The sequence below is a fragment of the Tyto alba genome, unplaced genomic scaffold, assembly GCF_018691265.1.
Source record: "Tyto alba isolate M040663 unplaced genomic scaffold, T.alba_DEE_v4.0 Super-Scaffold_49, whole genome shotgun sequence".
Classification (NCBI taxonomy): domain Eukaryota; kingdom Metazoa; phylum Chordata; class Aves; order Strigiformes; family Tytonidae; genus Tyto; species Tyto alba.
In genome coordinates, this window is record NW_024881325.1 from 388,036 (window position 1) to 414,383 (window position 26,348).

General features: G+C 36.8%; 1 protein-coding gene across 12 annotated transcripts in view; it reads left to right on the forward strand.

Annotated features, from left to right (window-relative positions):
- The window catches only part of ATP2B2 (ATPase plasma membrane Ca2+ transporting 2), a 430,835-nt gene that overhangs the window by 191,002 nt on the left and 213,485 nt on the right, over positions 1 to 26,348 (forward strand). The window contains exon 2 of one of the 12 annotated variants that reach the window (XM_042806995.1): positions 9,825 to 10,017. The exons of the other annotated variants lie outside the window; for them this stretch is intronic. The gene's annotated coding sequence lies outside the window, so the exon portion shown is untranslated. The remainder of the gene's footprint in view (positions 1 to 9,824; positions 10,018 to 26,348) is intronic. 12 annotated transcript variants of the gene reach the window in all.

The following is a 26,348-nucleotide window of genomic DNA, read 5'->3' on the forward strand; positions in this document are numbered from 1 at the left end:
GCAGATGAAAGCTGCAGATACAGGACATGTTATTTTAAAAGTTTTTATTATCAATAAGGTAAGTAGCAGTACTTTTGGAGCTTTAATTACCAAACCCTGCGAGAAGGGTAATTGTAATGTTTAAAATGAAACTGAATGAGAATGCTATGAAAGAACAAATTATAAAGGAACTAAAAATAGGCATACATATTTCTCCTTTAAAACAAGGCACTTAATATTGGGAGAGAGTACCACTTATCTTTCTCTTGAGATCCTCTTTCTTGTGATCAATGGGAATCAAAGAGGATTAGGGTCTATGATTCTGTATAAAGCCTCTGTGCTGATTTTAATACATGAAGTGAAATATAATGCCCACCCCTACTCTTTAGGCAGAGGCGTGACCCAGGGGTTGTGACACTGGCATAAAAATTAAAGTGGTATGCTCGGTGCTGAAACTGGTAACACCGAAACTGGAAACTCTGCAAAAGATTTCCTGCTAATTAGGGCAGTTTTCATTTTGAAGCTTGCTTGAGAAGAATTCTGACCATTGCTGGATTAGGAAAGGGCTAAGTTCTTCAATACAGAAAAGGAAATACATATGTATGTGTGGGTATATATATATATGTGTACACACATATATATAAAAGCATCCCAAGTAGAGAGCAATTGCTGTAAAATCCTTTTTGTTGTTTAGTCTACTGTGTAGTTTAATTCCATTCAAAGTTGGTTTTTTCATTAGCTTATTTGAAAACAATAATAATTTTGTACTTCCTCCCACATACAAGATCCACTCCCTTCCTCAGTTGTTCTTGTTTGACCTTACAACTAGTTCTCTAGAAACTTTCATGCTAGTTACTTCTGTTTGGGAGTTACCCTCAGGAGTGCTAGAAACTCATTACCGTATTGGTCTGCTTTTTGCATTTGTTCTGTTGTGAACACAGAGCCTCAAAGCTTGAGGTCTTAGTTAATTCAAAATTTTACATGGATTTGACTTTCTCTCCCATGGTTTTGCCTTTTATAGCAACCAAGTCCCACTACAGTAATAAAAAGACAAATACAGGAACGCTTGTGATTGCTTGAGATAAAAACTTCTCAGGAGCTACGGAATTCATTCCTGCAAAAGACTGAATAGACCATGGAATGGACCTCTTACTCCATTAAGTCATACAACAGACAACAGCTATGGTGATGCCCAGAAGGGCTTGATGAAACTGTTTTTAATTCAGTTTAGGAAGGAAGAGGGAGTGTATCCTACTCTTTTTTTTAGAATCTGTGGGGTGAACAAACCCAGTAGAAGTCTAGAAATAGACTCTCCCTCTGTATGACTTAAAGACTGTTCAGCTTCCATGGGAAAGGCATCATGTGTGATGTTCTGTGCTTGCCCATGAGAAATAGTCTCATAAGGAAAATATTTGTAGACCAGTGACAGTGGTTTAGAGGTTTTTTGAGCTGCTTAGAGTTTGGAAAAATTCCTGATGCAATTAAGGTATTTCTGAGGGTCTCTGTTACTGGTGGCAAATTCTTCTGTCTGTCTTGCTGCAGACTAAAGTCTTGACCCTAGAAAGCCTCAAAGATATTCACGGTAAGAGTTTATAACTGCAGCTGTATGACTCGGCGATGCTGGCATTGGGAGAAGGCTTTTATGGCACAGCTCTCTGGTCCTAATGTACAGGCATGACCGTAGTTATGTAGATCTTACCCAATGAGTAAAGTACATAAACAACTAGTGACAGGGAAACAAACCAACTAAAAAGCCTGTACGTCTGATTTTAAAACCTCTTACGTGCATTCTCACAGTGTGTGCAGAGTAGTACAGCTCCTGGCGATCTGTCCTTCATATATCCATACAATCTGCATGTCCCAAAAGCCTTCAGCAATGACTGGCCTCCCTTGAGCCTCATCATCAAAGCCCAGCAAGGTTGATTTTAGCTCTTCATCTCTCTTAAATATATACCCATAGGAGAAATGTAATTTGCTGTGTGTCTTTGCAAGACTTTTTGAGATGAGTTATTGAGAATTGAGGTCATGCTGGTTCAGCCTGGCAGCTGAGTCCCTGTGCTTGGTTTTCTCCATAGCCAATGTCTCCCTAGAAATCTTTGACTCAGATTTCTTGCTTGACTGTCACACAGTCTTTCCTCTTTTTTCAGACCGACGGTTGTATCGGTTGTTGTTGCTTGTTGATCTTCTTCAGCGTCATTTGCTTCCATTAGCATTTTTGAACAAAGGAATGAATCAGAATAAATCACAACTAATAGAAATATAGGAACAGATTATCATTTTGCAAAGCTGAACTCTCTCAAAGGAGATTACATATTTAAATTGAACAAATACAACTTCATAAATAAACCAAATTAAACATCATCTAATTTTACTTTTGAAGCCAAGTAATTTTAATCCAGACTCAGCTTCTCGTATAAATATTTCCCAACTCAGTTTTAGTCTTTGAAGCATTCTTATTCATATTTAAAAACCAAAAATGTGCCAAACTGAACCACAGTTGTGTATGCTGAATAAATGTAAAACCTTGGGTATATTACATAATAATCTGAGAGTTGGCAAGAGGAGGTGCTTGCTTTTGTGAGTGTCCAAGTAGTAGTGTAAAAATGTTTTTGAGAACCTAATATTTCTCTCTAAAGCTATCTGACTGATGGCATGCCTGAAAAATCCTTTTCATAAATCCCGTATGTGTAGTTCAAAAGGAAGCAATAGATGATTAGAAATCTGTGTATTTCCCCAGGGAAAATTCATGCAGAAACTCTGGTGGTGCAAGTATTACACAGATGGTCTGCATTTTGAACAAATTCTTGTTCATAGACAGGAGAGATGTTTCTACTGCATACCTAATTCTTAGAATTGGGAGCATTTAAACCCAAATAGGTTACTTAGTGATTGGAAATGCACTTTAACAATCATTGTATTAGACAAGAAGGAACCTTTTTAAAAAAATATGTGGTAATAAGGTTCAGGAATTCTTGTTAAATGTTTCAAATAGCGTTCACAAAGCTGAAATACAAATTTAGTCCACCCTATGTTCAGCCTAAAAGCCATCATGATCAAAAGCCATTCTCCAGAAATAGGCTTAAATGCAGTTCTTTCTTCCGTGTTCATCAAATTGTTACATACAGGTTGCAGAACGGATCTGTCCATGGACTTCAGTGGCTGAAAGTAGTTGGCAATGATTTTCAAAAATACTTAATTTCTGAGCAAATCGGATTTAAGATTACCAAGAACTTTTTTTTGTCTAATATCTTGAAAGTCAAACAAAACAAGAGTAGTGAAACAAATTACTGCATTTTTTCCCTGTTTTTAATATTAACCCATTTATTTATGTCGGAACACTGCAATTCCTCTCCAACTGTAGGAAAAAATCTTATATGTAAGATTTCTTTTCATATTAAAATCACTCATATTGGTAATTTTCGTAAAATTATAATTTCATTGCCACATTTGAATTTTTATGGTAATAGCTGAATATAACTTTTGCCAACATTTGAATTGAGTGTTAGCTGTCTGTAGTAACAATAGACTAGAGTTTGCTAATCCTCTTCAGTGGTTCGGAAGCATTGTAGATTAATGAGTATTGTGGGAAAAATGCACAGTTAAGAAATACTTGATGCACAGTGAAGTTTTTAGTTTTGCTCATGAAGATAGTTTTATTCTGGCTGTATCGGACTAAACTCTGCAGCAGCCCTGATGGCAGAGACCCTCTGTTTGAAAGGCAGCTGCCAGAGTCCTCGGACTTTTTTGCTGTTTATTTAAATTGCTGTGCCAAATGATGTGAGCAAGAGCAGCAGGAGGGACACTCTGACTCAGGCAAGCTGTACCTGCAGTGAAGGTCTGGCTGGCAGTGAAGGTGTTTCCAGTCTGTTTTTTCCAAGTGCTGCTGGAGGGAGGAGCGGGCCCTGGCAGGAGGAGAGATGCCATAGGCGGGCCAGTGCTGGCGGTCATCTTGAAAGCCCATCGTACGTACAGACTGTGAGACCTGGAATTACTGAATTTCTTCTTCAACTGAAATGCGAAGCAGCCATCAACAGCAAGGGGAAAGGAAGGCTGGTTTTGTTTGTTTGGTCTTTCTTCACAAATGGAAGTTTTGGACAGGTCTCCTGGCTGGGAATTTTATCATATGGCAAGCAAAAAATTTGATACTCCTGGTTTCTAAATGCATACAGTTTCATCTGAAATCAAAGCAAATTGCTAGTTCTCAAATTAAGTGTGCAGCCAGTATATTTGTTTGTTTGGTATAAAGGAAGGTTTGTGATGACGGTGTGACCATTGCTGCATTAGTACTTCTCTACATTTTCAGGATCTCCTTGAGTATGTTTTGCAGTGATGATGAGATAGCAGAAGGGATAATTCAATTAGTAGAATGCAGCAAGAGAGTGGTTTGAGAGCTAGATGAAGATATTTTGCAAGTAAAATACTTTAACAGTCCTGCATTTTAGAAATAACACTAATGCAAGAGTGCTTGTCCTCAAGTGATACGTTGTCGATAGGCATGTATGTGTTCTTCAGGGGGGAACAATGGGAGAGGTCAGGTACAATTGCATATATTTAAAAAACATTAAATGAAAACTATTAGAGTTTTCTGCAAGTAGTAGTTACGAGATTTTGACAATTTTTGCAAAGTCTGATGCAAAATATTTGGCATAATAGCTTTTTTATTTTTTTGGTAGTACATCTGCCTTCAGAGAAGGAAACATATAAGCATAATTTAATGCAGTTTTTCCAAAACAATATTTTGACTCTTCTCCTGTGGACTGTAATAGTTTTCTTGCCACTGAATCCTGGATGCATTTAAATCTTTATGAATATACCTGTTATTTTGGACATGATTAGATTCTATCCTTCATCTCAACTATCTGTTAATTGCAACAACTGATTTTTACATAATCAGATCTCCTAAGCATATTGTTATAATTAAAAAAGACTGATAAAAATGTCTCCTGTTTTTTAGTAGGTAGAACACAATCTGATCTAGTGGTTTAGTTACCATTACACATAAGCAGTATATTAATCTCTTAAAAACTGATACTTCTCAAGTAGCATTTTTTTTAATATAGTTTGATAAGGATTCAATATTTGAATAGGTGCGGCACTGCCTAGCGTTCAGACTAAAATAGTTTTTGGTCTAAAACATTGAATATTCTCTTACGCAGAAGATATTAAAATTTTTATTAACATCTGTGTGCATGAATCATTCACAGTAACACAAGGTAATGTACTTGGTTGCAACTCAAACAAAATAACTTCATTCCAGCAAATGTTTCTAATCAAGGGCAAGTAGTCTGGTATGATGCTGCAGAATTGTTTGCTAGTGTTCTGCAAAGAATATTTTTAACTGTGTTGTTGGGAGTTAGTGGCATTACTGTAGTAAATCTAGAACATGGAGCTTGACAAAATTTATGCGCAGCAGCTCATGCTGTGTACCAGTCTCTGCAAAGGAGCTGGCAAGCGTGCTGTTGAGTGAAATTGCCTGGTGCCCTTTACTGGGATTCACGTGCATAAAAACCAGCAGAACTGAATTTTAGATTAATGTCAGATCCTCGTTGTGCCAGTAGAAATGCCTGTAACTGAATGTCTGTAACTTCTGATGTTATGACTAAGAATTGTCATCAGAAGATTTCTCTAGAGAGAAATATTTAATAGCAGCCCTCAGGAGGCTATGTAATTTGCCCTGCTTGCTGTCTAGAGAAAATGTTTCCAAAGCTGTGTAAAAGTGGAAGTCCTAAATGGAAGCTGAGTCAGTATCTTCCTCTTAAAAGATCCCATTAACCCCGTGGCCTCCCAAAACATCCTCTGGTTCTGAGATACATTATATTAAATTTTGAAAAGTAATATATGCTACATATGGGTAGATACCATTGAGATCAGTTGGCAGTGTCCTACATAGTAATTAGGATCATGACCAGTAAAATATTCAGAGGTTAAAGAAAAAAAGGAAAAAAAAAAAGAGTGCTTTGATTAGAATTGCCTATTTTTATATTAATTTTTAAATTAGGTCTATTTAAAGCATTTCAGCCTTTATTTTCAGGTATATACAACTATGTTATTTACTAACTATTATGGCATGTTTTATTGAACACATCTCTTTTACAGAGTTTTAGCCTAAATTACTTATTTCTATTGGATCTGCACTAGATGAGGCAGCCCACATAGATGCATCAAGTGCCTCCTGGTAAAAACAACCAAAATAATTTTGAGTGAAAAATTTTCAGGTTATCCATAAAAATTCCATATTAAATAAACTGGATGAAGCAAGAGGGAAATAACTCGCTCTGTATTTTAGGCGTATCTGTAGACTGAAGAGAGGTAACTTTTGATTGACAGCAGGATTTCATTTCATGTGCTTTCTAGAAAGCTCTGTTTTAATGTCTTTCTTGGTTACTAGACGCAATAGACTTGTTGCAGAGTTCTCATAATAATTATTAAAGTTTGTAAAGTGACTGGTTTTATAACGGATGGTTGCTTGCATATTTGAATGTTGTTACAAACCTCTCTATGCTGTTTTTGAGAAGTGTAATTTGAGTGACACATGCAGTCTATATATTAAATAAATATTGTGTGTAAATAAATATCAAGAGATACGAAGAGGCAGGCTTATGTGGGGTCAAGAGCACAGCAAAGGCCCTGCTAGTGCAGGATGTGAAGACGGGATAAAACAGAGAACCATCAGACTTCAAAGTATTAAGAGAGGGAATGGCAGGTGAAGTGATTGCTACTTACTGAAGTAAATAGAGCCTACATCTTGAGATGCATTTGGAATTATTAGAAGTTTCTGCTTTATTGTATACTTTGTTTCAGGTACTAAAGGACTCCTTAGTCTCCCTTTTCCTTTTTAAAGCAGTTGATCGAAACTTTTCTTGTAAAGTAGAACTGTGATAAATAATTTAGACGTGCTTATAGGTATCACTTCTTTTCATGTAAGATATTCCAAAGCTCTACATACCATTTGAAATCAATCCAATCCTTTTCATGTATCTGCTCTTGGCTTTTTCCTATTTCTGAATATTTTATGATACATAGAATTTTCCTAGTAAATAGAAAAATCTCTAATTATTTTTAAAAGATACATAGGTTATCTCTTTTACAATTATTTCTTTTTAGTATTTTCTGGAGAAAACAGTGTAACTACCACATGCGTTTCTGCAATGGAAAAAAACCTGCGGAAAGCAAACCAAGCAAATTGTAATGGACTATTAGTCAGATCGTTCTCCAGATGAGACATTTAATTTCATGCAAATTTAGGACTATAGTCTATATAAAGTATGTGGTCATAATGCATCTGTTGTTTTGCTCATTTTTTAAATGTGCAAACAACATTATTATAATCTAAAAGCTTTATGTGTTTTTTTTAATACTCTGAAATGGTGTTACTTTTCTTTCTTCTTTTCATTTGAACATTCAGCAGCGATGCCTGTCTGGACAGGTATATGTTTTCAGAAGACCATTCGCATTTGACTTTATCGCTCGGTCCATGAAACACAGAAGCTATTTGCAATTTATGATTATCTCTTTTGGTCCCTCTTGGTTCCATGCTAAGAATATTACAGAGGTAGCAGATGAATATTTTTTTCTTTTCTTTGACCTGAATTTTATTTATGTTCTGTGGAAAAACCCTGGGCTACTTCAGTTAAATCAGACAAACCTTATCATGACTTCAAGCAGTGCAGTAATACATGTTCTTCCAATGTTGCATTTAATCTTTTTTTTTTTTTTTTTTTTTTTTTAATTCTCTCCTTATGTTTGTGAAGATTTATCTGGAAATTTCATTTAAAAATATGGAATAATTGTTAGAACTGAATTTAAAGGTACTTGTTTTGTATGGCCAGTAGATGACAGAGGAAAGAGAAAATCTAGAGCATATGTTGGACACAGAATTGAGTATTCTGTAAAGTTAATGTTAAAAAATTTCTTTCTATAAGTACATATTTATGTAAGCAGGCTGCTTTTGAAAATGAGCTGAAGAAAGAGTGTACAAATACAACCAATGGTTTATGATGGTTTGAGCACAAGGCATCAGACCATTTATGAGGTAATATCCAATAACTGTGCTTTGGTAACACCTTACATATCTTAGTACGTGTTTCTGAAGCCATACTTCTTTTTTGGGAGATAACAGAATCATTATTCCTCTTTGACATTAATCATTCCAGTATAACAGGTTTTGATTCAGCTGTTGGGCATGATGAGGATTAAAGCTTAGTATTTGAAAATAAACATCTTGGGCCAGCTAACCTCAAAATTGTTGAGCTTTCTGTCCGGCAGGAGATGTGCTGTTCGAAAATCCAGCCAGGCTGTGAGTGAGTGCATTGGGTTAGATCCTGTGAAAGACGCAATAAATTTCATCATCAACTCTACTGGCATTTTTCCATTCTATTGAGCACTCCATTTTGCCCTCTTAATGTTCCCAGAACATTATTCTGTTGATGTGTGTATATACACTGTGTGTGTATATATATGTGTAAAAGATATGTGTGTGGGTTTTGTTCTTTCTTTTTTTTTTTTTTTTTTTAAATGAATGCTTACAGAATTACCTGACCAGGTTTGATTTTTGATTTGTGAATGGCTTAGTGGAGGTTAATTTAAACATTAATTAGATAAAACATGATGAATTATTAAGTAAAAACTTTGTAAGCAGCAATGACAAAGTGGTGTAAGTCTGTCAGGTACCATGGTTGTGCCATTCTTTTTGAGAGAAAGGAGTGAGGTTATAAACAGGAGCATTTCTTCTATACTGGCTTCAGTGCTGTCATCTGAGCATATTTTAAGGATTATGAAGGAGTGCTTCAGGCACATGTATTGTGTAAATCTGCAGTTTTTATATGTGTATTTGTATGCAAGTCTGTATTTCTGTGGGAGTGTTTTTCAAGGTAGTCATGGGACTAATCTGTCTACAAATACTGAGCTTTTTTTATGCAAACAGGTTTTCTGGGAAAGAACATATACATGAAAATATAATAACAAATAGTCATGCAGATATTTGTAGCAGTTTAAAAGACTGGAAAAAATGGCTTTGAGAGAAGAGATTAATTTTCTTGAAGAAAGATACTTTAAAAGGTATTGGCAGTTTCTTCTCTCATTTCAGTCTTTGTCTTCCCACACTGTGACAGCTGCTGCTCAGCATTTTTCTTCCTCTTCTTTCTTGATGAGCAGTGGTGGTGTTTGTTTTTTTTTTTTTTTTTTTTTTTTTTTTTTTTTTTTTTTTTTTGTTTTTTTTTTTTTTTTGTTTTTTTTTTTATTATTCCCATTGGGTTTCAGCTGAAAGCAGTTGGTACTTACAAATGTCATTAAAACTGGTGGGGGAAGAAGCAGGTAATGCAGTCTATTTTGTTGGAGTTCTAACCTAATTATAGATTTTGCACAAGACTTGTGTTGACTGTATCCTCTGTGCAGGTGTAAAAGGCTAATTAGGCAAATATATCGTTCATTAGGGATGGGTAAACCTGTCTGGAAAATTTAAACAAGATAACAAAGAGTGCTCCAAACGGAAGCTGAGCAGAAGTCGTCTACATTGAAACCAAATCTAAAGGAGCCATTCTGCTTAAATTAAACTTCCTGAACCTCCATCCAGATTTTACCTGTTGACAGTCATATTATCATCTTTCAACTCATGTGAGAAACATTAAGAACATTTTAATAATGGTTCATGTTTCTTTCTTCTCTTTTACCTGTGGTTTATTCCCAGTGTGTTAGATTGTAGCTGACTTGACGTAACTGTTATTTCATATAAAGACTTGGCTAGACAAGTTGGTTTACAAGCGAAGCAATTTCTGAAATCAGGCTACCTACAAATCTTGCGCTCTATCCCTACATTCTTATGCCACAACGTCCCCATTCTGTTGCAGATGATGTTGTGTGCTTCCCCCGTGTTCTCCTGCGTTTGATCTCTGTCTCTAAGCCACCCTCATGACACCCGTATCTTACCGTGGTATGAGCGCAGCGCCCGTTCCCTTCTCCTCTCGCCGTGTAGCTCCACCGCCCGTCCCTCCTCGCCCTCCCTGCCTCCGCTGACGAGGACGTGTCAGTACTGACCATTTGGTAAGCGAGGAAGAGCTGCTAAGTTACAACTTTTCCATCAGTATCTGTGCTAATGAGGTTTCTTCCTTCTAATCAGACCTGGAGAGATACTCAAGTACTCAAAAAAGTTGTAGGACCTAAATAGTTGTGAGTTACCTCTCCTCCATCTAACTGGTTGTAACTGGCAAGTGAATTCAAAATTTGCCAGGGTAGATGGGGATAGGCGGCATTACAAAAGCCTCATTTCCTGGGGAGAGCATGCTAACCCACAAGGAAAAGTGTTTTGATGAAATTATGGAGAGGGAGACTTGTTTTCTGAGCATAACCTCTAATCTTGCCAGTGTATTAAAAATAAAAACTGCAAGGAAACCAAGCATCTTCTACAATAAAATGCCGGTACTGTATTTTAGAAGATCTACTTGTATTAATACAAACATTCTATACTTTGTTGTAGTGTGTTACGTGCAGAAGTGTATAATGCTTCCAGATAGATATTTATACTGTGTATGTTGTAATTTAGCTGTTAAAAATGGGAAATACCCAAAACTATACTAGTTATACTAGGCCAAAAATAATTTAATTCAATTGCACAATTACTTCTGTTGTTATAGTATCAGTGAATAAAATAATTATATATGAAACATTTTTGCAGCAGATGACCAAAATGTTTTATTGCTCAATACCATTCATTGGATTAGGAAAATGGATTACAACTGTGAGTAATGAGTTCCTAAAACCCCTGAATGATGTGATTTCTGTAAATGTCTGCTTGATGTCATTAATGTTAACCATTCTGAGAAATAACTAACTCCGCAAGATTTGCTTTTACCTAATATTTTGTCCTGAAATTACTCTGTGTATTTATTAATATACTTGTGAGATCTAACTGGAATAAATGAATATGCTCGGCTTCAAAAAAGATGTAAGAACTAAAGAATTGCTATACTTCAGCAGATTACAGATATGCTTAGAGCTGTGTTTACACGATCCTATTCATCAAGTGAAGAGTGATCTTGTAAAATAATAGCATGAAAAATGAAAAGATAGCGTGTTTAAATGAGAGCATTACTTAATATTTAATACAATCCTTATGTTTTCTTGCCAACAGTAACATGTTTCCAGGTTTTGCCTGTAGTGATCTCTCACTCAATGGAAGTTTATCTCTGAAATCAGGGCGCTGCTGCCATTATGAAGCCTTTGCATTAAGTCTCAGTGCTAGTCACTGGCATGCTGTATTCTTTTCCAGTGAACCTGTGGAGAGTTCACCACAGGACTAGTACAGGAAAATTTACTTACTTCAGTTTTATCTGTCTAAAATAGCAAATATGTCAGCAATAAACTATGAATGAGATGTACTCTTCCTGGCCCCCCTCCCCCCTTCCTCTCTAGAAGGTTGGAATTTTTTTTCTCAGATCTGAAATGATAAATTAAAACTTCAGTATTGGTCCAACTGGAAAAGCAATGGTGTAGGCTTAAGTTCTCTGGCTGGGTGTCTGTTTTAAGGCATATAGTGGAAAATATGGCATCTGGCAATGGGAAAGAAAAGCCTTAAGAATGGGGCTGATAATTCAGCTTGTTAACAATGACAGTTTTGGGGAATTGTTTCAAGGAGTAAATGATCTGCAGTAACATCAAGCATGGTGCATAATTACCAATCTCTTTACACGTCTTTCTAGTTGGGTGTATTTTCTTTTTGAAATACTTTTGCTGGATAGATGAACAGTACAGCACTGAAAATAAGCCTTTAGGGGCTGGCTTGTGACTGCCTGTTGGCTTCAGTGGCCTAACTGACAGACCTGGTCATGGGAAGGCTTGCCGTGTGTATCCTGCTTTTAGACCGGCCTGGTACTGCTGTGTTGATTTGTGGGTGGATTTGGTTCCAGTGTCTCACAGAGTAAGGTCAGACATGGACAACTTGGCTTGGAATGAAGACTCTTATTTTCTGTGTGCTTAACATCTCCCTTGACTCTGTAACTTTGTTTAGTTGGCAGATAGCAGAAAAAGGAGATGTCAATGTGCTAGCATCTTCGTCTTCTCCAAAACCCGCTGTTTGTGTCAACCACGATATACCCACAGATACAACAATTATGTAGAGAAAATAAACAGTATGAATGACACTGTAAAGAAGACAAAACCCTGTGTGATCTAGGCTACTGCAGCCTTTCAGAAAATTTATTCTGTAGTTCTATAAAGCCAGGTCATCAGGTAATTTAAAGCAAAAATGGGCATTTCACAGCAGCATAAGAAGCGCAGAGGATAGATGGGCTTGTAGGACCTCAATTTTTTTTTTTTTTTTCCTCTGGTCCCCAGACATATGGAGTAAAGGGGTTCCTGTTGAGATCAGTGCTGCAGAGACAGATGCCTCCTATCTACCTTGTTGTCTCATTCCTTGGTTCCTGCCACTTAACAGTAGTTGTGTAGCAAACATCAAAATTATCATACTTTTGCTTCAGGGTTTACCAGACTTTTCTCTTGAGAGACCTTGTCCTAAGGAAAAAAAAAAAAAAAAAAAAGTAATTGCAGTCTTCTATTTCTGACTCCTGAAGTTTGCTTTTGGCCTAGATTAATTTCTGGTCTTTGTTGTGCAACTAGTCAGATATTCTTTGTGCAGCTGAATGGGAAAGAGTCTTTGAATAACTTCGTGGATTTGTGTAAGAAACCTAAAAGAAGGGAAGTATGCTCTTTCTGATGTTTTGTTTTCTGCAACAGCTATACTAAAATCAGCATAGGGTAAGAAATGGATGTCCTACTTCTGATTATTGATTTCCTCAGTAATGTTGTTCTATTTGTGCCCTTTTTTCATGGTTGTATTTTGTGGTGTGTGTTTGAAAGGTTTCAACTCCTGACAAGACAATGCATTATTTTTCTGGCTAGGTGGCTAGCTTCTCTTCCCAACTTCTTTTCTGGGTTTTACCCCCAAGTCAGATACTGCTGCTTCCAAATTTCAGCCTAGATTACCTGGTGGTAAAGAAGTTAATGATAACAGAATTTAAAAATTTTTTAGGATCGTTTGTCTGATCATTTATGAAAGAGACTAAAAATATACGGTGAACTCCATGCAGATTTTATGTAAAGAAAGGGACTGAACTGAACAAATAGGATTTTCTTGGTACGCCATCAGACTGGGATTAAATTCTGTACTTTTCTGATTGACAAACAGAAGTCAATGTAGTAGAAAGAAAGATAGTGAAAAGAAGTAAAATGGTGACCCGTCTTCTCATCAAAAGCTGTTGAATTGATGTTGTTTACAGTACAATATTTTTAAAGCTTTCAGAAATAGAACTTTTTGCCAGATCAGTATGATTAGATTTGGAATTACTGACCTTTACCTCATAAAGAGTATCCGTTGCCTTTGCAAGTTTATTGGTGGAATATTTTTGCAAAGACTGGCATCATTTATGAGTTTATAGAGGTTTCAGCCTTTAGAACTCTTTTCTCCTGAGTGCTTTCTGTTCTATTCTTAAATGATTTCTAAAGATCCCTGAAGTGAGGGATTCCTGACAGAGGAGTAGCAGCTGGTATAACTTTTTACTGTAGTTACTTTTCTGCACCTATGGATGTATAATGACACATTTGGGTAGGCGGTTTAATGCTTGTGGTTTGCTCCTTTTGGGTTCTAAATGTAATAGTCTTGTTTTAGCCGTGACTTCTCACTTCGATTTTGCCCAAATTGATGTATAATTTTGTTTGGCTTGTTTTGTTTTCTGAGCAGTGTGAAAATCTCATCACAGAGTTCATATAGGAGATAGAATCACAGGCTGGTTTGGGTTGGAAGGGACCTTCAAGATCATCCAGTTCCACCCCCTGCCCCGGGCAGGGCCCCCTTCCCCCAGCCCAGGGTGCTCCCAGCCCCGTCCAACCTGGCCTTGAACCCTTCCAGGGAGGGGGCAGCCACCCCTGCTCTGGGCACCCTGGGCCAGCGCCTCACCCCCCGCACAGTAAAAAGTTTCTTACTAATGTCCAATCTAAACCTCTACCCTCTCCTGTCTTAAAACTGCTGCCCCTTGTCCTGTCACAGGCCTTGGTAAAAAGTATTTCTTTCTTATAAGCCACCTTATATATTGAAAGACTACAGTAAAGTCTTCCTGAAGCCAGAGTATGCTATTTATTTAAAGTGTAGAAGCATTATTCACAGGAATAAAAAACACACCTTTAATTTAAAAAGTGGATACAATCTACATTACAGTCTAAGGGAGTACAGGCATCATGATGGTTTTTCATACTGTATCGATCAGTAAGCCCCATGTGGACATTGTGAATTACCAAAACGCTGTGTGAAAGAGAAGTGTATTAAATCTATTTGCTTATTTTTTCAGTAAATGTACCTCTTTGAATACTGGCAACAATTCCCTGAAGTTATGGTGTCTATGGTTACGATTTCCTTGGAACAATAAACAACGGTGACTGAATGGCTTTTCCAGCCAGAAACAAGATATATTATTGCGCATTCATTTTCTTATTAGCAAGGCTGTTTCAAAGAAAGATTGAAACTCAATACTATGTTAAAGTTGCAAAAATAGAAATTAAAGATATGTTTTATGTTTCTTCCTATAACTATGCTCTCAATGGCAAACACATAGAATATGTGTCCCCTGCATATAGGAATGGAAGTATCAATTTCTTAATTGAAAATATAAATGAAGCTCAAACGGGATGTGGGTTGTGAATTGTGGAAGACCAGTTTGAGGCTTGTCTGCATGCATGCATGGTAAGTCTTGCTGTCTCAGCCCTACAACATAAAGAATGTCTAAGCCGTTAGGATGTTCAGTACAATCCAAACTGGATGAACAGGATGTAGAAAACAGATTACAGCAATGTTTATTGGTAATTCATTCTGATGTGGGAAGTAAAGGATTCATTAAGTGGTATACAAATAGGGTAAAATGAAGAGGTGCTGTATAGCCTTGAACAGATTTCAAGTTAACGGAGCAATAACTCCAGAGATTTCACTAAGGAGAAGAAAAAACAGTCAACTTTGCTTAAGTGAGATTGAGATAAATATGCTCTCAGTTTGGAAGGTATGTTTTCAGCACGAAAGATCAAGTGGACTTGGCAGTTCCTTTCAGCTTGACGTTGATATTGTAATGAGCTTTAGGCAGCTGATTCCCAACACCTCCTGCTCCGTGTTCCCATGAGGTCAGTGCCAGGGTCAAACTGAATACCAGGGAGGTTGGCTGCCTCAGACCCTGAGGGACGTGTCCCCAAGTGACGATCAGTCTCCTGAAAATCATGACTCACTTAAGTGCTACTAGCTGAAGAGAAAGCACAGATTACATCATTACCATCTGTTAGAAGCCTCCTGCTTCCTCATGGCTGAGGCTTTGGTGTGTGAAGGTGTGGATCAGGTTAGCAGGCAAGGTGACATGGCGGAAGAGGACGGTGAGAAGATCTGCTGCTTCTCAGTGTGAGAAGCAGGTGACCAGGCCACACAGTTCTTGTGCCATTTCAGTGACCTCCCATTTCATCGCTTTTATGTAACAGTGTTGTTTCTTAACAGAAAGTGCAACTTTCTCCTTATATATTTGCACCGTTTCCTTCCAGAGCACCCAAAATAATTGTAGTTTCTGCAGTAAGGATGTGGTGGGTTGCATTCTTCTTGTTTGCGAAAAGCCAATTGACTACTTGAAAATACAGAAGCAGAACTGCACTGGTACCTACAATGTTTAGAAAGAGATCCAAAAAATCATCATGCCTGCTGTACTTCCAGGACCTGGAAGACCTTGACATTTCTGCAGTGAGATCATTGTGTCTGACATGTTTGAAGATATTCATCAAGAAGGTGGAAGGTGGGGAGAATCAACCAGAAAAGAGACATTCAATGAAAATATTTAAAACCAAATAAAGTAAATGCAAAATCTTTCAAGTTCATGTAGAGAGTAAACCTAAATGAAAATAGTTATTCTCAGAAAACTCTGAGCTAAGCACAAACCTGGTATTTTTACTCGGAAACAAATCCAAATCATTGCTATTACTCAGAAACAGTAGTTCTGGAATAGTAAATTCAGATCATCTCCAGTGTTGTGAGAAGAGGTCTGTGCTCCTAGGGCAAGGATCAGCACTAACAGGCAGATGTAACATACAGGGGAGCTCAAGAGCACTACAAGAAAGTACCTCTTCCTGGAATGCCTCTTTGTCAAATAAATAATCGTGATCTTATTTCTCATCAGTTATCAGGGAATAGATTGCTTTTAGAATCTGAATTAATATGTTATTTCTAATAGCTAAGTGACCATATGGTTAGAATGCTGTAATCCAGGGTACAGATGAGAGATGGGATAATAAAGTCCATTGGATCATTTTTACTCCTGTGAGTAGCTTTGGAGTAGCTGACTCTCAGAACTTCAACATTTTAAACAGGCCACTAGAAATACTTTTCCAACTATTTCATTGCTTAAGGAGAATCTTGTTCTAGTTCTGAAAAAAAATCCCAAACAAGCAAACCCCAGGTCCTCCCCAGTCTAGGAATCAAAGTGATCTGGAATACTGAATCTATTTCTTTGTCCTAAGAGGACAACGTTCCTAGTTGACTGAGGCATTGGAGGAGTTTGCAACCACTTTTGTAACTAATTAGAACTAGAAATAGAAAAATGTCAAGCTTTGTGTCAATCACCTGTTTTGCAGCGAATTCATCCCTACGTAGCAGCGCCTGTTACTTCATGGTTGTTCCCACACTGAGCCCTGCAGCATTCCGTGAGCCAGGCTTGCCAGAGCCCTCGGCCGTCCCAGCACAGCAGCACGTGCAGATGTGCACCGTGCCTCTCCTCTGGCTCCTGTGAAGCCAAATGGTGGGAGGAAGGCAGGGGAACGTGTGTTGGACCTTTGCTTCTGTTTGGGGGGGTGGTGTACCATCATTTCCTGTACCTCAGAGGAGGAGCCTGCCCTCCTCTGCTTGTCTTCCCTCTTCTGTTGTGAGCAGGTCAGGATGGGTTCAGAAGGGGCTCTGAAGTTCCAGTGGAACATCCTGAGTTTTACTGTAATTTTGAACTTCTAATATTTGCTGAGACCAGTATAAAATAAGTCAGTTTTAAAACTGGAACAGAGGCTCTTGAAGTCAGTCTCTCTGGCGCAACTCTCTGCAGACTGTTGTTGCCAACAATTCCAGCGAGCATCTTTGCTGTTCTTAAACTTACAATAAAAAATATTTGTGAAGTTCAAGTTTTTATGTAATTTACACAGAGGAAAATGTAGTTTATAATGCTGAGTATAAAGGCAGTGTTCCTTACAGTTCCTAATAAAGCATAATAAAAAATAACAAATGGGTTTTAATAGCTATTTGAAACCTACAACCAAAATTTCTCTGCTATGTGTGTGTATGATAAAGGCGGTACAAATGGTGTGACTTTTGATATTTAGTCAGTCTTTTGATATTTTGTCACACTATTTTTTTTCAAAGATTACTTTTATTTTCCGGTAAAACATAGGTATGATCTAACACGATACCTGACGAGTAGCCAGCTTTTCTTTCAGCGAGAATATCCAAAGGGTCAAAACCATGACTTTTCATGCTGAGGTGGGAAGTGACAGTTTCACCTTTGCTGTCTATTTTCTTTCATGGCAGTATAGAATAAGAAGGGCCAAATAAGACAAATTTTGGAGTCTGTTTTTTAAACAGTGTAGCACAAGTTGAGTGATGGAAAAAATTCACTGTTGAATTGGCATGTATGAGTGATAAGTGATCTAGATGCAGTTCTGCATTTCAGTTTTAATGCGTAAGCTTATTGTGTGAGTATGTTCTGAGTTTGCTGAGCTTGCAACAGAGAAGAGTTTTGTTTTTCTTGTAAATTAGAGGCAAATTACTGGACCAGAACCTAAGTAAGAAATTCTGAATCTTCTGACCAGAACCCAAAATTTGTTCTATGACCAATGTAACTAATTTTCAAGTCACGTGTTCGCATATTTTTTAGTGTTGTTTTAGTAGAGATTATTTTTACCGAGACAAACTCAGTAGTTTGCAAACCAACAGTTTTGTGCCATGGAGTAAAAATAGCATATCTTTTTGACATGTTCTTAAATCTTTTTCTCTATGCTAAAATGTTCTTCCAGTGAAGAAAAATCTACCCCAATGCATATTAGAATTGCGAAGAGGGTTCCTTCAGGCCCTTGTTGGAGAATTTATGTCAGTTTGCCTCTGTGGAAGTGATACAGGCCTCTGTGAATTGTCTTGAACTGTTTCTCATGTTGAGCTTGTTATTCAAAGATGAGATTATCTTTAGAAATAGATTTTCCTGTTCAACACTGTCTTTTCTTATTTTGTCCTTTTTGTGCATAAGATTAAATATAATAACCATTAATACGGTTCATTGATGCTTGCAAAAGCTGTCCATATCAAAGTCACCCACTCATAATTTATAAAAAATTTAAAGATATTTGCAAATATTTTATGCTTAGGTGTTTTTGGTAATGGTATAGCTTCTGCTTTTCAGTATTGCTTTCCATTATACATGTTACAAGCTAAATTTATCACTTCAGTTTTATGATGTCTTAATCTGTTATACAAATCACCTTCAGAAATTTACAAAAATATAAAATGCTGTACAAAAAGTGAAGCGAATTTATGAAAATTGCTATATTGTATTTTTATAATGTTTGTAAGTATTAACATTTTTCTCTTTCTACTGGAGAGTGATTTTTTTGAGATTTCCAAAATTATTTAAAAAAAATATCAGTCAGCATTTTCTTTTCTATTTCTACTTTTTACTAAAGTGCTCATGGAACTAATATAAATATGGATTAAATTTAATCTGGGGGCCTAACTAGGAGCAAAATAAACGATATTGTTACTATTAAGGTACTGAATTTTTAGTCATTAGTATGGAATGGTTGGATTCATATTAATCTCAAACACAGCAAAAAATTACCATCTTGAGCATTTCTGAATTCCACCTGGTGGAATGAAAATTAACTCAGTTGTTCAGAGTGCTCTTACTGAAACCTTGTTACACACACTGCTTGTTCTTAAACTCACACTGAGTAGCAATCACTAGCAGAAGAGATTGGTGGGATTTTTACAGATGCACTATGTTTCTTATCTTCATACATGTATGTTTTCTTAGCCTGAAATTTGAAGGATGACTTTGTACTGTTTCACACTTAAGAGAGGTAAAGTTTTAATTCTGTGCCTGTGTGAAGTGTATATAGTTTAGGTTCTGCTGTAGTAATAATACTCAAATTTCCAGGCTGCTGAGTGACTTCCACCTTCCACTGAAGAGAATGATTTGATGCAAGATAAGACACTGTTGAGGAATGAAGAATAAATCTCTCCTTCTACTAATTTGCAAGAATGTGTCACTGGGACAGAGGATTTTCCCCTGACCTCTTTCTCAGGTCACGTCTTGTAAACAAGAAATGTTTTGAAAAGTGGCTCTGGAGAAGGCATTCTGGGATTTTAGCATTTGTGTCACAGTGCTACCATGATAAATCAGTGCTTGAATGACTTTGTCTGTATGAAACATTCATAAATTTATGAAGTAATGCCTGTGTTAGTATATACTACTATAAACTGATAGATTTAGTTATTTGGGTAAGAGCAAATAATCTGTTTCTTTAGTTTCCTGCTTCATCTTCTGAAAAATCTTTGGGTATGTGTGTGTTTTAGTAGTCTGAAAAGAGAGTTCTGAAGGTTACAGTTTAGCTTTAGAAGATGTTTTGCACTGACGGTAGTTATGCAGACTCTTCTAGCTCTTCTTATCCTTCCAAGATGGCTTCTGCATGAACTCAGATACATGGTCTGTGAAAATAGTGTAGTCTTTGTGATCAATCTGGCCCTTGGTGCTGTGAGAAAAAGAAGAATTTCTATTTTGATGACTTCTATTTAATGACTTCAGTGATGTGCCTGAATTTCAAGGAATTTATTAAACAGCAGTCGCTCTGAATCTGTAAAATATAAAGGACCACAGTAGGGATGCTCTGAGCCTCGGTTATATCTGATCTGGCAACTGAGAACTTCCGCGCAAAGCCTGGTGAAAGCTGAAGCAGTGTGTTCAAAGAAGCAGTTGTACTGCATTTGCTGCAGGGTAAGCAGCTGTTAGGCTCCCTTATCAATTATATATAAATATTTTAAATAGAACACTTGCACCACTCAACTGCGAAGCATACTTTTCCAGAAATTACATACATTGAGATGTGTAATTACCAGTATTATAACCAGTTGTAAATTCTCTTTTGCTAAATGATTTGTTAAAAAGTTTGCCTTAGTTTTTCATCCTGTGTGGGTGTTTGTTTTTTGTTTTTTTGTGGGTTTTTGTTGTTGTTTTAGGTTTTGTTGTTGTTGTTTTGTTTTGTTTGTTTGTTTCTCTCAATAAAAAGGTCAGGATTTCTTTTCATAATGCAACTGGAACTTCATACCAAAACCAAAGCAGATGTCAAAAAATGCAGACTTTTCTGTGTTCATTTAGCTGAACAGACTGCATAATTGTTCAGGGAGCAGCTACTGTTTAAGTTTCTTTGGAGATATTTGTTTGCAAGTTAGCATTATGGGGCTTAGCGGCTTTGTAAGCTGCACGTCTTCTGCGGCTGCTAAAAGCTTTGAGAGGAACCTGAAAGCTTTCAACAGCTTGTGCAGCTCCAGCTATTCTTGTACACCCAGGCGGGGTGAGCTGCGCATTACACACCACTCTCCCGACTCCTCCGGCGCTACTGCAGGATTTCTATCAGGTGTCTTACCTGTCTTTGACTCTTACGTGTTCAACGCAGATGAGCCCTGCTCGTGCCTGGATTATGAAAATAGTCTCACTTTGAATTTTCTGGTATCTGAGTACATGGTGCCGATTCTGGAGTTGGGATTGGAGTACAACAGTTTTAACATATAAATTTAGGGTAACTTCCTACTTAACTCATTCTGGTGAAGGTTTATTGTCTGGGACTAGTACTTAAATGAGAGAAGGATATTTTTAAAGCTTTGTTTTTGTTTTGGTCAAACATTCAGGACGTTCTTATAATAGTTTGTATATTTTCATTGTCGTAATTATGGAAAAAACATGGTGGGGAATGAGTTCAGACTGTGAGAACAGTCTGAGCTCAGAAGTACACAAATGCAATATTTAAATCCTCTTCGCTTAGGAGATCTAGTGTAGCATGTAATTAAATGATACTTTTACTGAGGTTGAAAGGGGTTTTGCAACTTAGGCTTCTGATAGTCTACCTACTTAAAAAGCAGATGGATTACTTAAAATTACTGTGTGGTTCTTCTGAAAAAAAAAAAAAAACTTTACAGAGCCTTAAAAAGTAGAAAACATTTACTTTTGAAACTTTCTTCTCAAGCAGAAAATCTGTTCTTGTATTATGGAAAGGTTTGTCATGACAGATGCATAAAGTTGCTTGAGAGAATGTTTGATTCGATACTAACCAAACTGTAATATGGCCATTGGATAATCTTACTGATAGAAGTAATAATGTGTGTAAATTCTAGAGACTATGAAATAGATTCAGTTTATTCCCATTTTATTCCTTTGTATTATTCTGGCTTGAAAATTGCTAACAGCAAGTGATTAATGAAACATAATGAAGATATTGTTGGGTCAGATTCTGGGGCCTGCCCCTTAATGGATTCAAATTGATATATCTCTAGAAATCAGTGGAACAAGAGTATTTTGTCTTGCTTATGCACCTAAGATTATGTAAAAAAAAAAAAAAAAAAGTCTCCCCGTGCCCTAATTTCCTGTAACATACATTGGCTCAGTTCCTGACAGGCTCAGGGAGAAGGGGAGAATGCTGCTACCTGGTTTTCTGCATGTGATTGTCAAACTACAACACAGAAGTTGCTGTTGCTGAAGGAGGCCATTTAGTGGCTACCTTCTCGTACTGCTGCTTTTGGGGGCATCATTCATGGTGTGAAATATATTCAACCAAGACAAATATGTAGGGGTTTTAACATTTGTGTTTGTACATTAGTTTGTAGTATAATGATGGTCAACGCTATATTATAGGTTTTTGCAATTGTCTTTAAAATCTGGAGACATAATGGCTGTCTTGCTCTTATCAGTTACCTTTAGGGGCAGTAACTTGACACCTTCATAAAATATTACTGCTCAGTTGCTATCTATATGTCTAAAAAATGTGCTGCAGTGGTATGTCTTAGATACTGCTGCAGTAGCACAAAAAATCTGTGGAGTTGAGTTTGTTTTTTACGTTTCTGTAGATGAGGTCAAATTTCCTTCGCATGTGCAGATTTTGTAGCACATTGTTTAGGAGAGATGTCAGTGAAATACTGAGGTACAATAGACACTCGTTTATTAAATGCAGAGCTAGGAGGTGATTTTTTGTAAGGTCTCTAGCATATGTGGTGCCTCCCTCGTAGCTTTTTTTGTAATTCATAGTTCTTACATCGTTTTCAACTCTGCTTGCAGAGAATTGGTGGAATCAAAATTGTTCAGAAGGTGAGAAAAGGAAGATCTGATATAAAGGTCACCTCTGAAACTGTAATGGATACAATCATACTGGTTTAATCAAACCCACTTTTTCAGGCTTTTGGTAGACAGTTTTTGATTCAAAATCCTAGTTTATTTTAAATGTTCTTTTAAATCACCTGTTTTATTCTTAAATTTGAAGCCACATTGCTAAATTTATGGAAATACTGGTAAAGGTGTCCTCCATTTTCTGTTACCCTTTGTCAAATTTATTGCTTCCAAGTTTTGTGATTCATTCAGTTTTTATTTCTCTTGCATATTGTTTATGAACAAGATTGTAGATTTTAAAATGTTGCTGAAAGTGGCCTTCTGATTTCCTATAGAGAAAAATGCAATTCAAAAGTTGAAAGTCTTTTATGGCTTGAGAAACTAGCAGTGTTTATACCCTTCTCCCAAGCAACAGGTAACCCCCCACCAGCACTCTGTTCTCTCTATTCATTCCTTGAAATTATGCTCTTGGCCTTTAACCTTGTACGTTATATATGCCTTGATAGAGTGATTTGTCATATTATATAGACTTACTGTATCTTATCTTACATAGACCTCTTACAATAAAAATCTGGTGCTATTACCAGTTTCCTACAAACTAGTTGGACAAGAAACAATATTCTGTTACCAAAGTTATCTAGGCCAGTAACTTAAGTTTATGTAAAGGAAAATGTGTGTATATCTGGCTTACAAAGACAATTTTAATAATATAATGTGAAGATAATGTTCAGTTACTCTGAGCTTCATGCAAATTTTAGAGCAGTGGCAAAAGTGACTTTCCTAAAGTAGTTTCTTGGAATGGTCTTGAATGGCCATTTCCTACCCTGTGAACCCTGTTTCCTTCTGTCGTTTTGTTTCTATAACTCTTACGCACTTCCCAGTGTAGGTTTTTTGGCTTTTTGAATTGATCACCGTAGTAATAAATAAATAAGTACTCCCCACCCCAACTGACATTCTTTTCTCTATAAATGTAGATAAAACAATTTCAGGGTTATTCGGGATGGACAGTATCATCAAGGTAAAACAAAAAAGTTACTTTAATTCTTAACTTTAGACTCCTCTGCTCAGGTTCAGAATGGCTACTGGTAAACACCTATGTTCTCGAAGATGGGAATTACATTACAAAGTGTTTATTTGTATAAACATTATAGTGCCAACAGTGTTTGCTTTGAAGTGATGTTTACCTTTTGCCTGTGTGGGAGCAACTACTGATACGCTCTTCCCCCTGCAAACTCCAAGCACTCATTGTTCATCTGTATGGACACAGTTGCATTTTTGGCTGACTGTGCTTGGTGCACTATGTACTTTTGCAGGTCACAGTGCCATTTGGGCTTTGAATAATTGTGTAATATATTTATCGGTCACTTTTTGTCTGCTCTAAATAAGCTCCACAGTATGCTGTACAATCTGTGCAAATCCCTGATAAATCAAAGAGTTACTTTTCAGCAAAACCAGTTAGAAATGAACTTTAAGTTTGGCTGTGTACCACTGGAGTGAATGGAACTTCGTATGGATGCATGGAAACGCGTTGCTGAACAAACTGCTTTGATTAACAGAATATGCTGTAATGTTAGAAGTTGGGTTGGAGTGTAAGTAGCTGTGAGACAGAATTGTGAGTATATTTTAGGATACACCTGTATTTTTAATGCTTAGTCAAATCAGTGTAGGACACCAGTAAAAGATGTGCCTAACTTGTATTTTAATTCTGCCATTCAGAAGGCAGACTTGCTATGATATTCTGGGTTTATAGGAATATGAAAACGAGCAGTTTATTATGGTTTCAGTGCTTTCTTGCTCACTTTCTTATTTGGACATGAAATATGACTAAAGGTTCATGGGGTTTATATTGGTACTTAGGCTGAGCCCTAAAAAACTGATTTTTATCTTGTTTATCACTTTGACTTAAGAAACAAGTCATCTTGCTAACTGCAATTTCTTCTCAGTACTTAAGAAAAATATTTTATGAATGTTGCATGTACTGCTTTCTTGTTAAGGTATATTTTTGTTTTATTTTTGGATCATTTGCATGCCTCAAATGTACTTTTTTAACAGATTGTATAGTTTCTGTAATATTTTAAAGTGTTTTAATTACCTAGATTTTAACAATTTGTTTTTATAGTTGGGTGAAGCTACCTCTGGTCGTTTTTTTTGGAGTCTCTTTACATTCAGAAAAGCAAGAATCTGTGACTGTTCACCTTAACTGTGCTGTTATGGAGGGTCTGTACATGTGAAATACTACTTTAAATTCGGATCAGTCAAGAACCCATTAACTCATAGAATTTGATCTTGTAAGATAAAACAATTTGATCTTGTAAGGTCCAACAATGCCTATTTTTAAATACAGCAGCATAATTCTTCCAGACTGTATTGCAAATACTTATTAGGCCCATAGAGGAAAATGTTATGCTTCACAGATACAAAGATCTGTAACGTAAAGGAATCAGCAGTTAATTTCATCACTTTTTAACAGTGTGACAGTGATAAAGATGATTTGCACCATTAAAATATATCAACTTTTGCTGAGATAATTTGAGGATAATTTAAAAAGCTAAAAGTACTAAAAGCTTTCTTTCTTTTGGATTTTTTTTTTCCCCCTAATCACATTTCTGTCTCTTATTGATGGGATAGAATGTTTATCTGTGAGAAATTAATGGGTTTTGAAAGCTTAGTGTTTAATGTTGAAACAGTATGATGTGACTGTTCTGTAGAACTGAACCTCTTCTGGGCTTGTGCAGATGCACTCAGTTTGTTGTTCAGATGCATTCTAACATGAGGAGAAAAAAGGAGTACATGATGGATATTCAGAACAGACATATAACCAATATAAATTTCACGTGTGTGTGTATGTATCCATCTATATATTCTCTCTCCCTTTTTTTTTTTTTTTTATTATTGATTATTACTACTTTGCTCACTTCTTTTTGTGTGGACATTTTTTAAAACTGAAGGTATTAAGAACTTTATTTCCCTTTTCTCTTTTCCTTTATTTCCTCCAAGCTTTAGGTTGATAATAGTAGTTCAGTATATTTGTATTCATCATAGAAAAAAACCATTGCAGTTCAATTTAGGCAGGTTTTCCAGAAATAGAGAGCTTGGCTTACACATGGTGTCAAAACCTCTGAAGAGAAGCTAAGATACAGGAACAGTGACTTAGTTGCCTCCCCTCCTTTATAATGTTTTAGTGGTTGAGGGATTCAGAGTGAGGGAGGCTGGGATTCAGTTTCATCTTCTGCTTGATCACATTTAATCCACTGCCTCTTATTTTTCAGAATATTTCCATAACAGATAACTTACATGGTATTCTGGAATCGGTGTGAAGACTTTCTTTGCAACTAGTATTCTGTTTCATATAAAATACTTAAATAAATAAGTAAAATCTGGAGGTGGTGGTTGGAACTCGTAACAGCTTCCTGCCTTTTCAGTAGCATTTCCTAATAGTGGTTTTTAAAAGTCATTATTTCTGGTTGAAGTGCTTCTAACTTCAGTGGAACTTGTTTTGCTTAATTTTGCACATGCTTACATTTGTTTTGTGAGTAAAGAAGGTCTTCTCTCCGGCTCAATAGCTGGAAGTGTGCACAAAGCCCAGGTTTTATTTTCTTGAGTAGGCACAGTGCATCAAAAAATTAGGAACACAGGAACCGACAGGGCAAAGGAATCCTGCGGTCCGCTTTCTTTGCTGTCTTCTATTGCAAACTAGTGAATTCTGCAAGAGGTAGTTTAAATTATCCAGAATGGAAAACTGCAGAAATGCCATCTTATTTTTCAGGGTTTGTTAATAAAAGCAAGCAACTCCCTACTCCTGTGCCCTCCGCCGTGTTTTGGGTTCCCCTATGCTGTGTGGTTTGCAATTCTCCTGCCTGCTGCCTTCCTCCAGGCAGTGCAGCCAGCTAGGGAAGGGGAGAGAGGAATCTATAGCGGGGAGAGAGAGAGAAATCTATAAGGGGTGGAGAGAAAGTGCTC